Source organism: Arctopsyche grandis, unplaced genomic scaffold, assembly GCF_051622035.1.
Source record: "Arctopsyche grandis isolate Sample6627 unplaced genomic scaffold, ASM5162203v2 HiC_scaffold_32, whole genome shotgun sequence".
Taxonomy (NCBI): Eukaryota; Metazoa; Arthropoda; class Insecta; order Trichoptera; family Hydropsychidae; genus Arctopsyche; species Arctopsyche grandis.
Window position 1 is genome coordinate 1,500,686 of NW_027518437.1, and position 14,488 is coordinate 1,515,173.

The following is a 14,488-nucleotide window of genomic DNA, read 5'->3' on the forward strand; positions in this document are numbered from 1 at the left end:
TAACCTAACCATCACCGAAGTCAGAGAATTCGACATTGCCAAAATATCCACAAAAAGTTCTTATCCTACCAAACCTCACCCATCTGAACCTAACCATCACCGAAATCAAAGAATTAGGCTTGACAAAATATCCACAAAACGTGCTTACCTCACAATACCAAACCCAACCTAACCTAACCATCACCGAAGTCAGAGAATTTGACAATGCCAAAATATCCACAAAAAGTTCTTATCCTACCAAACCTCACCCATCTGAACCTAACCATCACCGAAATCAAAGAATTAGGCTTGACAAAATATCCAAAAAACGTGCTTACCTCACAATACCTAACCCAACCTAACCTAACCATCACCGAAGTCAGAGAATTCGACATTGCCAAAATATCCACAAAAAGTTCTTATCCTACCAAACCTCACCCATCTGAACCTAACCATCACCGAAATCAAAAAATTGGATATTGATAAATAATCCACAAAACGAGTTTACCTCACAATACCTTACCCAACCTAACCTAACCATCACCAAAGTCAGAGAATTCGACATTGCCAAAATATCCACAAAAAGTTCTTATCCTACCAAACCTCACTTATCTGAACCTAACCATCACCGAAATCAAAGAATTAGGCTTGACAAAATATCCATAAAACGTGCTTACTTCACAATACCTAACCCAACCTAACCTAACCATCACCGAAGTCAGAGAATTCGACATTGCCAAAATATCCACAAAAAGTTCTTATCCTACCAAACCTCACCCATCTGAACCTAACCATCACCGAAATCAAAAAATTAGGCTTGACAAAAAATCCACAAAACGTGCGTACCTCACAATACCTAACCTAACCTAACCTAACCATCACCGAAGTCAGAGAGTTCGACAATGCCAAAATATCCACAAAAAGTTCTTATCCTACCAAACCTCACCCATTTGAACCTAACCATCACCGAAATCAAAGAATTAGGCTTGACAAAATATCCATAAAACGTGCTTACCTCACAATACCTAACCCAACCTAACCTAACCATCACCGAAGTCAGAGAATTCGACATTGCCAAAATATCCACAAAAAGTTCTTATCCTACAAAACCTCACCCATCTGAACCTAACCATCACCGAAATCAAAGAATTGGATATTGATAAATAATCCACAAAACGAGTTTACCTCACAATACCTAACCCAACCTAACCTAACCATCACCGAAGTCAGAGAATTCGACATTGCCAAAATATCCACAAAAAGTTCTTATCCTACCAAACCTCACTTATCTGAACCTAACCATCACCGAAATCAAAGAATTAGACAATGATAAAATATCCACAAAACGTGCTTACTTCACAATACCTAACCCAAACTAACCTAACCATCACCGAAGTCAGAGAATTCGACATTGCCAAAATATCCACAAAAAGTTCTTATCCTACCAAACCTCACCCATCTGAACCTAACCATCACCGAAATCAAAGAATTGGATATTGATAAATAATCCACAAAACGAGTTTACCTCACAATACCTAACCCAACCTAACCTAACCATCACCGAAGTCAGAGAATTCGACATTGCCAAAATATCAACAAAAAGTTCTTATCCTACCAAACCTCACTTATCTGAACCTAACCATCACCGAAATCAAAGAATTAGACAATGATAAAATATCCACAAAACGTGCTTACTTCACAATACCTAACCCAACCTAACCTAACCATCACCGAAGTCAGAGAATTCGACATTGCCAAAATATCCACAAAAAGTTCTTATCCTACCAAACCTCACCCATCTGAACCTAACCATCACCGAAATCAAAGAATTGGATATTGATAAATAATCCACAAAACGAGTTTACCTCACAATACCTAACCCAACCTAACCTAACCATCACCGAAGTCAGAGAATTCGACATTGCCAAAATATCCACAAAAAGTTCTTATCCTACCAAACCTCACTTATCTGAACCTAACCATCACCGAAATCAAAGAATTAGACAATGATAAAATATCCACAAAACGTGCTTACTTCACAATACCTAACCCAACCTAACCTAACCATCACCGAAGTCAGAGAATTCGACATTGCCAAAATATCCACAAAAAGTTCTTATCCTACCAAACCTCACCCATCTGAACCTAACCATCACCGAAATCAAAGAATTGGACATTGCCAAAATATCCACAAAACGTTCTTACCTCACAATACCTAACCCAACCTAACCTAACCATCACCGAAGTCAGAGAATCCAACATTGCCAAAATATCCAAAAAAAATTAATACCCCACCAAACCTAAGCATCTGAACCTAACCATCACCGAAATCGAAAAAATGGACATTGCCAAAATATCTACAAAACGAGCTTTCCTCACTATACCTTATCCAACTTAACCTAACCATCACCGAAGTCAGAGAATTCGACAATGCCAAAATATCCACAAAAAGTTCTTATCCTACCAAACCTCACCCATCTGAACCTAACCATCACCGAAATTAAAGAATTAGGCTTGCCAAAATATCCACAAAACGTGCTTACCTCACAATACTTAACCCAACCTAACCTAACCATCACCGAAGTCAGAGAATTCGACATTGCCAAAATATCCACAAAAAGTTCTTATCCTACCAAACCTCACTTATCTGAACCTAACCATCACCGAAATCAAAGAATTAGACAATGATAAAATATCCACAAAACGTGCTTACTTCACAATACCTAACCCAACCTAACCTAACCATCACCGAAGTCAGAGAATTCGACATTGCCAAAATATCCACAAAAAGTTCTTATCCTACCAAACCTCACCCATCTGAACCTAACCATCACCGAAATCAAAGAATTAGGCTTGACAAAATATCCACAAAACGTGCTTACCTCACAATACCAAACCCAACCTAACCTAACCATCACCGAAGTCAGAGAATTTGACAATGCCAAAATATCCACAAAAAGTTCTTATCCTACCAAACCTCACCCATCTGAACCTAACCATCACCGAAATCAAAGAATTAGGCTTGACAAAATATCCAAAAAACGTGCTTACCTCACAATACCTAACCCAACCTAACCTAACCATCACCGAAGTCAGAGAATTCGACATTGCCAAAATATCCACAAAAAGTTCTTATCCTACCAAACCTCACCCATCTGAACCTAACCATCACCGAAATCAAAAAATTGGATATTGATAAATAATCCACAAAACGAGTTTACCTCACAATACCTTACCCAACCTAACCTAACCATCACCGAAGTCAGAGAATTCGACATTGCCAAAATATCCACAAAAAGTTCTTATCCTACCAAACCTCACTTATCTGAACCTAACCATCACCGAAATCAAAGAATTAGGCTTGACAAAATATCCATAAAACGTGCTTACTTCACAATACCTAACCCAACCTAACCTAACCATCACCGAAGTCAGAGAATTCGACATTGCCAAAATATCCACAAAAAGTTCTTATCCTACCAAACCTCACCCATCTGAACCTAACCATCACCGAAATCAAAAAATTAGGCTTGACAAAAAATCCACAAAACGTGCGTACCTCACAATACCTAACCTAACCTAACCTAACCATCACCGAAGTCAGAGAGTTCGACAATGCCAAAATATCCACAAAAAGTTCTTATCCTACCAAACCTCACCCATTTGAACCTAACCATCACCGAAATCAAAGAATTAGGCTTGACAAAATATCCATAAAACGTGCTTACCTCACAATACCTAACCTAACCTAACCTAACCATCACCGAAGTCAGAGAATTCGACATTGCCAAAATATCCACAAAAAGTTCTTATCCTACCAAACCTCACCCATCTGAACCTAACCATCACCGAAATCAAAGAATTGGATATTGATAAATAATCCACAAAACGAGTTTACCTCACAATACCTAACCCAACCTAACCTAACCATCACCGAAGTCAGAGAATTCGACATTGCCAAAATATCCACAAAAAGTTCTTATCCTACCAAACCTCAGTTATCTGAACCTAACCATCACCGAAATCAAAGAATTAGACAATGATAAAATATCCACAAAACGTGCTTACTTCACAATACCTAACCCAACCTAACCTAACCATCACCGAAGTCAGAGAATTCGACATTGCCAAAATATCCACAAAAAGTTCTTATCCTACCAAACCTCACCCATCTGAACCTAACCATCACCGAAATCAAAGAATTGGATATTGATAAATAATCCACAAAACGAGTTTACCTCACAATACCTAACCCAACCTAACCTAACCATCACCGAAGTCAGAGAATTCGACATTGCCAAAATATCCACAAAAAGTTCTTATCCTACCAAACCTCACTTATCTGAACCTAACCATCACCGAAATCAAAGAATTAGGCTTGGCAAAATATCCATAAAACGTGCTTACTTCACAATACCTAACCCAACCTAACCTAACCATCACCGAAGTCAGAGAATTCGACATTGCCAAAATATCCACAAAAAGTTCTTATCCTACCAAACCTCACCCATCTGAACCTAACCATCACCGAAATCAAAGAATTAGGCTTGACAAAATATCCACAAAACGTGCTTACCTCACAATACCAAACCCAACCTAACCTAACCATCACCGAAGTCAGAGAATTTGACAATGCCAAAATATCCACAAAAAGTTCTTATCCTACCAAACCTCACCCATCTGAACCTAACCATCACCGGCATCAAAGAATTAGGCTTGACAAAATATCCAAAAAACGTGCTTACCTCACAATACCTAACCCAACCTAACCTAACCATCACCGAAGTCAGAGAATTCGACATTGCCAAAATATCCACAAAAAGTTCTTATCCTACCAAACCTCACCCATCTGAACCTAACCATCACCGAAATCAAAAAATTGGATATTGATAAATAATCCACAAAACGAGTTTACCTCACAATACCTTACCCAACCTAACCTAACCATCACCGAAGTCAGAGAATTCGACATTGCCAAAATATCCACAAAAAGTTCTTATCCTACCAAACCTCACTTATCTGAACCTAACCATCACCGAAATCAAAGAATTAGACAATGATAAAATATCCACAAAACGTGCTTACTTCACAATACCTAACCCAACCTAACCTAACCATCACCGAAGTCAGAGAATTCGACATTGCCAAAATATCCACAAAAAGTTCTTATCCTACCAAACCTCACCCATCTGAACCTAACCATCACCGAAATCAAAGAATTGGACATTGCCAAAATATCCACAAAACGTACTTACCTCACAATACCTAACCCAACCTAACCTAACCATCACCGAAGTCAGAGAATCCAACATTGCCAAAATATCCAAAAAAAATTAATACCCCACCAAACCTAAGCATCTGAACCTAACCATCACCGAAATCGAAAAAATTGACATTGCCAAAATATCTACAAAACGAGCTTTCCTCACTATACCTTATCCAACTTAACCTAACCATCACCGAAGTCAGAGAATTCGACAATGCCAAAATATCCACAAAAAGTTCTTATCCTACCAAACCTCACCCATCTGAACCTAACCATCACCGAAATTAAAGAATTAGGCTTGCCAAAATATCCACAAAACGTGCTTACCTCACAACACTTAACCCAACCTAACCTAACCATCACCGAAGTCAGAGAATTCGACATTGCCAAAATATCCACAAAAAGTTCTTATCCTACCAAACCTCACTTATCTGAACCTAACCATCACCGAAATCAAAGAATTAGACAATGATAAAATATCCACAAAACGTGCTTACTTCACAATACCTAACCCAACCTAACCTAACCATCACCGAAGTCAGAGAATTCGACATTGCCAAAATATCCACAAAAAGTTCTTATCCTACCAAACCTCACCCATCTGAACCTAACCATCACCGAAATCAAAGAATTGGATATTGATAAATAATCCACAAAACGAGTTTACCTCACAATACCTAACCCAACCTAACCTAACCATCACCGAAGTCAGAGAATTCGACATTGCCAAAATATCCACAAAAAGTTCTTATCCTACCAAACCTCACTTATCTGAACCTAACCATCACCGAAATCAAAGAATTAGACAATGATAAAATATCCACAAAACGTGCTTACTTCACAATACCTAACCCAACCTAACCTAACCATCACCGAAGTCAGAGAATTCGACATTGCCAAAATATCCACAAAAAGTTCTTATCCTACCAAACCTCACCCATCTGAACCTAACCATCACCGAAATCAAAGAATTAGGCTTGACAAAATATCCACAAAACGTGCTTACCTCACAATACCAAACCCAACCTAACCTAACCATCACCGAAGTCAGAGAATTTGACAATGCCAAAATATCCACAAAAAGTTCTTATCCTACCAAACCTCACCCATCTGAACCTAACCATCACCGAAATCAAAGAATTAGGCTTGACAAAATATCCAAAAAACGTGCTTACCTCACAATACCTAACCCAACCTAACCTAACCATCACCGAAGTCAGAGAATTCGACATTGCCAAAATATCCACAAAAAGTTCTTATCCTACCAAACCTCACCCATCTGAACCTAACCATCACCGAAATCAAAAAATTGGATATTGATAAATAATCCACAAAACGAGTTTACCTCACAATACCTTACCCAACCTAACCTAACCATCACCAAAGTCAGAGAATTCGACATTGCCAAAATATCCACAAAAAGTTCTTATCCTACCAAACCTCACTTATCTGAACCTAACCATCACCGAAATCAAAGAATTAGGCTTGACAAAATATCCATAAAACGTGCTTACTTCACAATACCTAACCCAACCTAACCTAACCATCACCGAAGTCAGAGAATTCGACATTGCCAAAATATCCACAAAAAGTTCTTATCCTACCAAACCTCACCCATCTGAACCTAACCATCACCGAAATCAAAAAATTAGGCTTGACAAAAAATCCACAAAACGTGCGTACCTCACAATACCTAACCTAACCTAACCTAACCATCACCGAAGTCAGAGAGTTCGACAATGCCAAAATATCCACAAAAAGTTCTTATCCTACCAAACCTCACCCATTTGAACCTAACCATCACCGAAATCAAAGAATTAGGCTTGACAAAATATCCATAAAACGTGCTTACCTCACAATACCTAACCCAACCTAACCTAACCATCACCGAAGTCAGAGAATTCGACATTGCCAAAATATCCACAAAAAGTTCTTATCCTACAAAACCTCACCCATCTGAACCTAACCATCACCGAAATCAAAGAATTGGATATTGATAAATAATCCACAAAACGAGTTTACCTCACAATACCTAACCCAACCTAACCTAACCATCACCGAAGTCAGAGAATTCGACATTGCCAAAATATCCACAAAAAGTTCTTATCCTACCAAACCTCACTTATCTGAACCTAACCATCACCGAAATCAAAGAATTAGACAATGATAAAATATCCACAAAACGTGCTTACTTCACAATACCTAACCCAAACTAACCTAACCATCACCGAAGTCAGAGAATTCGACATTGCCAAAATATCCACAAAAAGTTCTTATCCTACCAAACCTCACCCATCTGAACCTAACCATCACCGAAATCAAAGAATTGGATATTGATAAATAATCCACAAAACGAGTTTACCTCACAATACCTAACCCAACCTAACCTAACCATCACCGAAGTCAGAGAATTCGACATTGCCAAAATATCAACAAAAAGTTCTTATCCTACCAAACCTCACTTATCTGAACCTAACCATCACCGAAATCAAAGAATTAGACAATGATAAAATATCCACAAAACGTGCTTACTTCACAATACCTAACCCAACCTAACCTAACCATCACCGAAGTCAGAGAATTCGACATTGCCAAAATATCCACAAAAAGTTCTTATCCTACCAAACCTCACCCATCTGAACCTAACCATCACCGAAATCAAAGAATTGGATATTGATAAATAATCCACAAAACGAGTTTACCTCACAATACCTAACCCAACCTAACCTAACCATCACCGAAGTCAGAGAATTCGACATTGCCAAAATATCCACAAAAAGTTCTTATCCTACCAAACCTCACTTATCTGAACCTAACCATCACCGAAATCAAAGAATTAGACAATGATAAAATATCCACAAAACGTGCTTACTTCACAATACCTAACCCAACCTAACCTAACCATCACCGAAGTCAGAGAATTCGACATTGCCAAAATATCCACAAAAAGTTCTTATCCTACCAAACCTCACCCATCTGAACCTAACCATCACCGAAATCAAAGAATTGGACATTGCCAAAATATCCACAAAACGTTCTTACCTCACAATACCTAACCCAACCTAACCTAACCATCACCGAAGTCAGAGAATCCAACATTGCCAAAATATCCAAAAAAAATTAATACCCCACCAAACCTAAGCATCTGAACCTAACCATCACCGAAATCGAAAAAATGGACATTGCCAAAATATCTACAAAACGAGCTTTCCTCACTATACCTTATCCAACTTAACCTAACCATCACCGAAGTCAGAGAATTCGACAATGCCAAAATATCCACAAAAAGTTCTTATCCTACCAAACCTCACCCATCTGAACCTAACCATCACCGAAATTAAAGAATTAGGCTTGCCAAAATATCCACAAAACGTGCTTACCTCACAATACTTAACCCAACCTAACCTAACCATCACCGAAGTCAGAGAATTCGACATTGCCAAAATATCCACAAAAAGTTCTTATCCTACCAAACCTCACTTATCTGAACCTAACCATCACCGAAATCAAAGAATTAGACAATGATAAAATATCCACAAAACGTGCTTACTTCACAATACCTAACCCAACCTAACCTAACCATCACCGAAGTCAGAGAATTCGACATTGCCAAAATATCCACAAAAAGTTCTTATCCTACCAAACCTCACCCATCTGAACCTAACCATCACCGAAATCAAAGAATTGGATATTGATAAATAATCCACAAAACGAGTTTACCTCACAATACCTAACCCAACCTAACCTAACCATCACCGAAGTCAGAGAATTCGACATTGCCAAAATATCCACAAAAAGTTCTTATCCTACCAAACCTCAGTTATCTGAACCTAACCATCACCGAAATCAAAGAATTAGACAATGATAAAATATCCACAAAACGTGCTTACTTCACAATACCTAACCCAACCTAACCTAACCATCACCGAAGTCAGAGAATTCGACATTGCCAAAATATCCACAAAAAGTTCTTATCCTACCAAACCTCACCCATCTGAACCTAACCATCACCGAAATCAAAGAATTGGATATTGATAAATAATCCACAAAACGAGTTTACCTCACAATACCTAACCCAACCTAACCTAACCATCACCGAAGTCAGAGAATTCGACATTGCCAAAATATCCACAAAAAGTTCTTATCCTACCAAACCTCACTTATCTGAACCTAACCATCACCGAAATCAAAGAATTAGGCTTGGCAAAATATCCATAAAACGTGCTTACTTCACAATACCTAACCCAACCTAACCTAACCATCACCGAAGTCAGAGAATTCGACATTGCCAAAATATCCACAAAAAGTTCTTATCCTACCAAACCTCACCCATCTGAACCTAACCATCACCGAAATCAAAGAATTAGGCTTGACAAAATATCCACAAAACGTGCTTACCTCACAATACCAAACCCAACCTAACCTAACCATCACCGAAGTCAGAGAATTTGACAATGCCAAAATATCCACAAAAAGTTCTTATCCTACCAAACCTCACCCATCTGAACCTAACCATCACCGAAATCAAAGAATTAGGCTTGACAAAATATCCAAAAAACGTGCTTACCTCACAATACCTAACCCAACCTAACCTAACCATCACCGAAGTCAGAGAATTCGACATTGCCAAAATATCCACAAAAAGTTCTTATCCTACCAAACCTCACCCATCTGAACCTAACCATCACCGAAATCAAAAAATTGGATATTGATAAATAATCCACAAAACGAGTTTACCTCACAATACCTTACCCAACCTAACCTAACCATCACCGAAGTCAGAGAATTCGACATTGCCAAAATATCCACAAAAAGTTCTTATCCTACCAAACCTCACTTATCTGAACCTAACCATCACCGAAATCAAAGAATTAGACAATGATAAAATATCCACAAAACGTGCTTACTTCACAATACCTAACCCAACCTAACCTAACCATCACCGAAGTCAGAGAATTCGACATTGCCAAAATATCCACAAAAAGTTCTTATCCTACCAAACCTCACCCATCTGAACCTAACCATCACCGAAATCAAAGAATTGGACATTGCCAAAATATCCACAAAACGTACTTTCCTCACAATACCTAACCCAACCTAACCTAACCATCACCGAAGTCAGAGAATCCAACATTGCCAAAATATCCAAAAAAAATTAATACCCCACCAAACCTAAGCATCTGAACCTAACCATCACCGAAATCGAAAAAATTGACATTGCCAAAATATCTACAAAACGAGCTTTCCTCACTATACCTTATCCAACTTAACCTAACCATCACCGAAGTCAGAGAATTCGACAATGCCAAAATATCCACAAAAAGTTCTTATCCTACCAAACCTCACCCATCTGAACCTAACCATCACCGAAATTAAAGAATTAGGCTTGCCAAAATATCCACAAAACGTGCTTACCTCACAACACTTAACCCAACCTAACCTAACCATCACCGAAGTCAGAGAATTCGACATTGCCAAAATATCCACAAAAAGTTCTTATCCTACCAAACCTCACTTATCTGAACCTAACCATCACCGAAATCAAAGAATTAGACAATGATAAAATATCCACAAAACGTGCTTACTTCACAATACCTAACCCAACCTAACCTAACCATCACCGAAGTCAGAGAATTCGACATTGCCAAAATATCCACAAAAAGTTCTTATCCTACCAAACCTCACCCATCTGAACCTAACCATCACCGAAATCAAAGAATTGGATATTGATAAATAATCCACAAAACGAGTTTACCTCACAATACCTAACCCAACCTAACCTAACCATCACCGAAGTCAGAGAATTCGACATTGCCAAAATATCCACAAAAAGTTCTTATCCTACCAAACCTCACTTATCTGAACCTAACCATCACCGAAATCAAAGAATTAGACAATGATAAAATATCCACAAAACGTGCTTACTTCACAATACCTAACCCAACCTAACCTAACCATCACCGAAGTCAGAGAATTCGACATTGCCAAAATATCCACAAAAAGTTCTTATCCTACCAAACCTCACCCATCTGAACCTAACCATCACCGAAATCAAAGAATTGGATATTGATAAATAATCCACAAAACGAGTTTACCTCACAATACCTAACCCAACCTAACCTAACCATCACCGAAGTCAGAGAATTCGACATTGCCAAAATATCCACAAAAAGTTCTTATCCTACCAAACCTCACTTATCTGAACCTAACCATCACCGAAATCAAAGAATTAGGCTTGACAAAATATCCATAAAACGTGCTTACTTCACAATACCTAACCCAACCTAACCTAACCATCACCGAAGTCAGAGAATTCGACATTGCCAAAATATCCACAAAAAGTTCTTATCCTACCAAACCTCACCCATCTGAACCTAACCATCACCGAAATCAAAGAATTAGGCTTGACAAAATATCCACAAAACGTGCTTACCTCACAATACCAAACCCAACCTAACCTAACCATCACCGAAGTCAGAGAATTCAACAATGCCAAAATATCCACAAAAAGTTCTTATCCTACCAAACCTCACCCATCTGAACCTAACCATCACCGAAATCAAAGAATTAGGCTTGACAAAATATCCATAAAACGTGCTTACCTCACAATACCTAACCCAACCTAACCTAACCATCACCGAAGTCAGAGAATTCGACATTGCCAAAATATCCACAAAAAGTTCTTATCCTACCAAACCTCACCCATCTGAACCTAACCATCACCGAAATCAAAAAATTGGATATTGATAAATAATCCACAAATCGAGTTTACCTCACAATACCTTACCCAACCTAACCTAACCATCACCGAAGTCAGAGAATTCGACATTGCCAAAATATCCACAAAAAGTTCTTATCCTACCAAACCTCACTTATCTGAACCTAACCATCACCGAAATCAAAGAATTAGACAATGATAAAATATCCACAAAACGTGCTTACTTCACAATACCTAACCCAACCTAACCTAACCATCACCGAAGTCAGAGAATTCGACATTGCCAAAATATCCACAAAAAGTTATTATCCTACCAAACCTCACCCATCTGAACCTAACCATCACCGAAATCAAAGAATTGGACATTGCCAAAATATCCACAAAACGTTCTTACCTCACAATACCTAACCCAACCTAACCTAACCATCACCGAAGTCAGAGAATCCAACATTGCCAAAATATCCAAAAAAAATTAATACCCCACCAAACCTAAGCATCTGAACCTAACCATCACCGAAATCGAAAAAATGGACATTGCCAAAATATCTACAAAACGAGCTTTCCTCACTATACCTTATCCAACTTAACCTAACCATCACCGAAGTCAGAGAATTCGACAATGCCAAAATATCCACAAAAAGTTCTTATCCTACCAAACCTCACCCATCTGAACCTAACCATCACCGAAATTAAAGAATTAGGCTTGCCAAAATATCCACAAAACGTGCTTACCTCACAATACTTAACCCAACCTAACCTAACCATCACCGAAGTCAGAGAATTCGACATTGCCAAAATATCCACAAAAAGTTCTTATCCTACAAAACCTCACTTATCTGAACCTAACCATCACCGAAATCAAAGAATTAGACAATGATAAAATATCCACAAAACGTGCTTACTTCACAATACCTAACCCAACCTAACCTAACCATCACCGAAGTCAGAGAATTCGACATTGCCAAAATATCCACAAAAAGTTCTTATCCTACCAAACCTCACCCATCTGAACCTAACCATCACCGAAATCAAAGAATTGGATATTGATAAATAATCCACAAAACGAGTTTACCTCACAATACCTAACCCAACCTAACCTAACCATCACCGAAGTCAGAGAATTCGACATTGCCAAAATATCCACAAAAAGTTCTTATCCTACCAAACCTCACTTATCTGAACCTAACCATCACCGAAATCAAAGAATTAGGCTTGACAAAATATCCATAAAACGTGCTTACTTCACAATACCTAACCCAACCTAACCTAACCATCACCGAAGTCAGAGAATTCGACATTGCCAAAATATCCACAAAAAGTTCTTATCCTACCAAACCTCACCCATTTGAACCTAACCATCACCGAAATCAAAGAATTAGGCTTGACAAAATATCCACAAAACGTGCTTACTTCACAATACCAAACCCAACCTAACCTAACCATCACCGAAGTCAGAGAATTCGACAATGCCAAAATATCCACAAAAAGTTCTTATCCTACCAAACCTCACCCATCTGAACCTAACCATCACCGAAATCAAAGAATTAGGCTTGACAAAATATCCATAAAACGTGCTTACCTCACAATACCTAACCCAACCTAACCTAACCATCACCGAAGTCAGAGAATTCGACATTGCCAAAATATCCACAAAAAGTTCTTATCCTACCAAACCTCACCCATCTGAACCTAACCATCACCGAAATTAAAGAATTCGACATTGCCAAAATCTCCACAAAACGTGCTTACCTCACTATACCTTATCCAACTTAACCTAACCATCACCGAAGTCAGAGAGATCGACAATGCCAAAATATCCACAAAAAGTTCTTATCCTACCAAACCTCACCCATCTGAACCTGACCATCACCGAAATTAAAGAATTAGGCTTGCCAAAATATCCACAAAACGTGCTTACCTCACAATACTTAACCCAACCTAACCTAACCATCACCGAAGTCAGAGAATTCGACATTGCCAAAATATCCACAAAAAGTTCTTATCCTACCAAACCTCACTTATCTGAACCTAACCATCACCGAAATCAAAGAATTAGACAATGATAAAATATCCACAAAACGTGCTTACTTCACAATACCTAACCCAACCTAACCTAACCATCACCGAAGTCAGAGAATTTGACATTGCCAAAATATCCACAAAAAGTTCTTATCCTACCAAACCTCACCCATCTGAACCTAACCATCACCGAAATCAAAGAATTGGACATTAATAAAATATCCACAAAACGTGCCTATCTCACAATATCTTATCCAACCTAACCTAACCATCACCGAAGTCAGAGAATTCAACATTGCCAAAATATCCACAAAAAGTTCATACCCCACCAAACCTCACCCATCTGAACCTAACCATCACCGAAATCGAAGAAATGGACATTGCCAAAATATCCACAAAACGTGCTTACCTCACTATACCTTATCCAACTTAACCTAACCATCACCGAAGTCAGAGAATTCGACAATGCCAAAATATCCACAAAAAGTTCTTATCCTACCAAACCT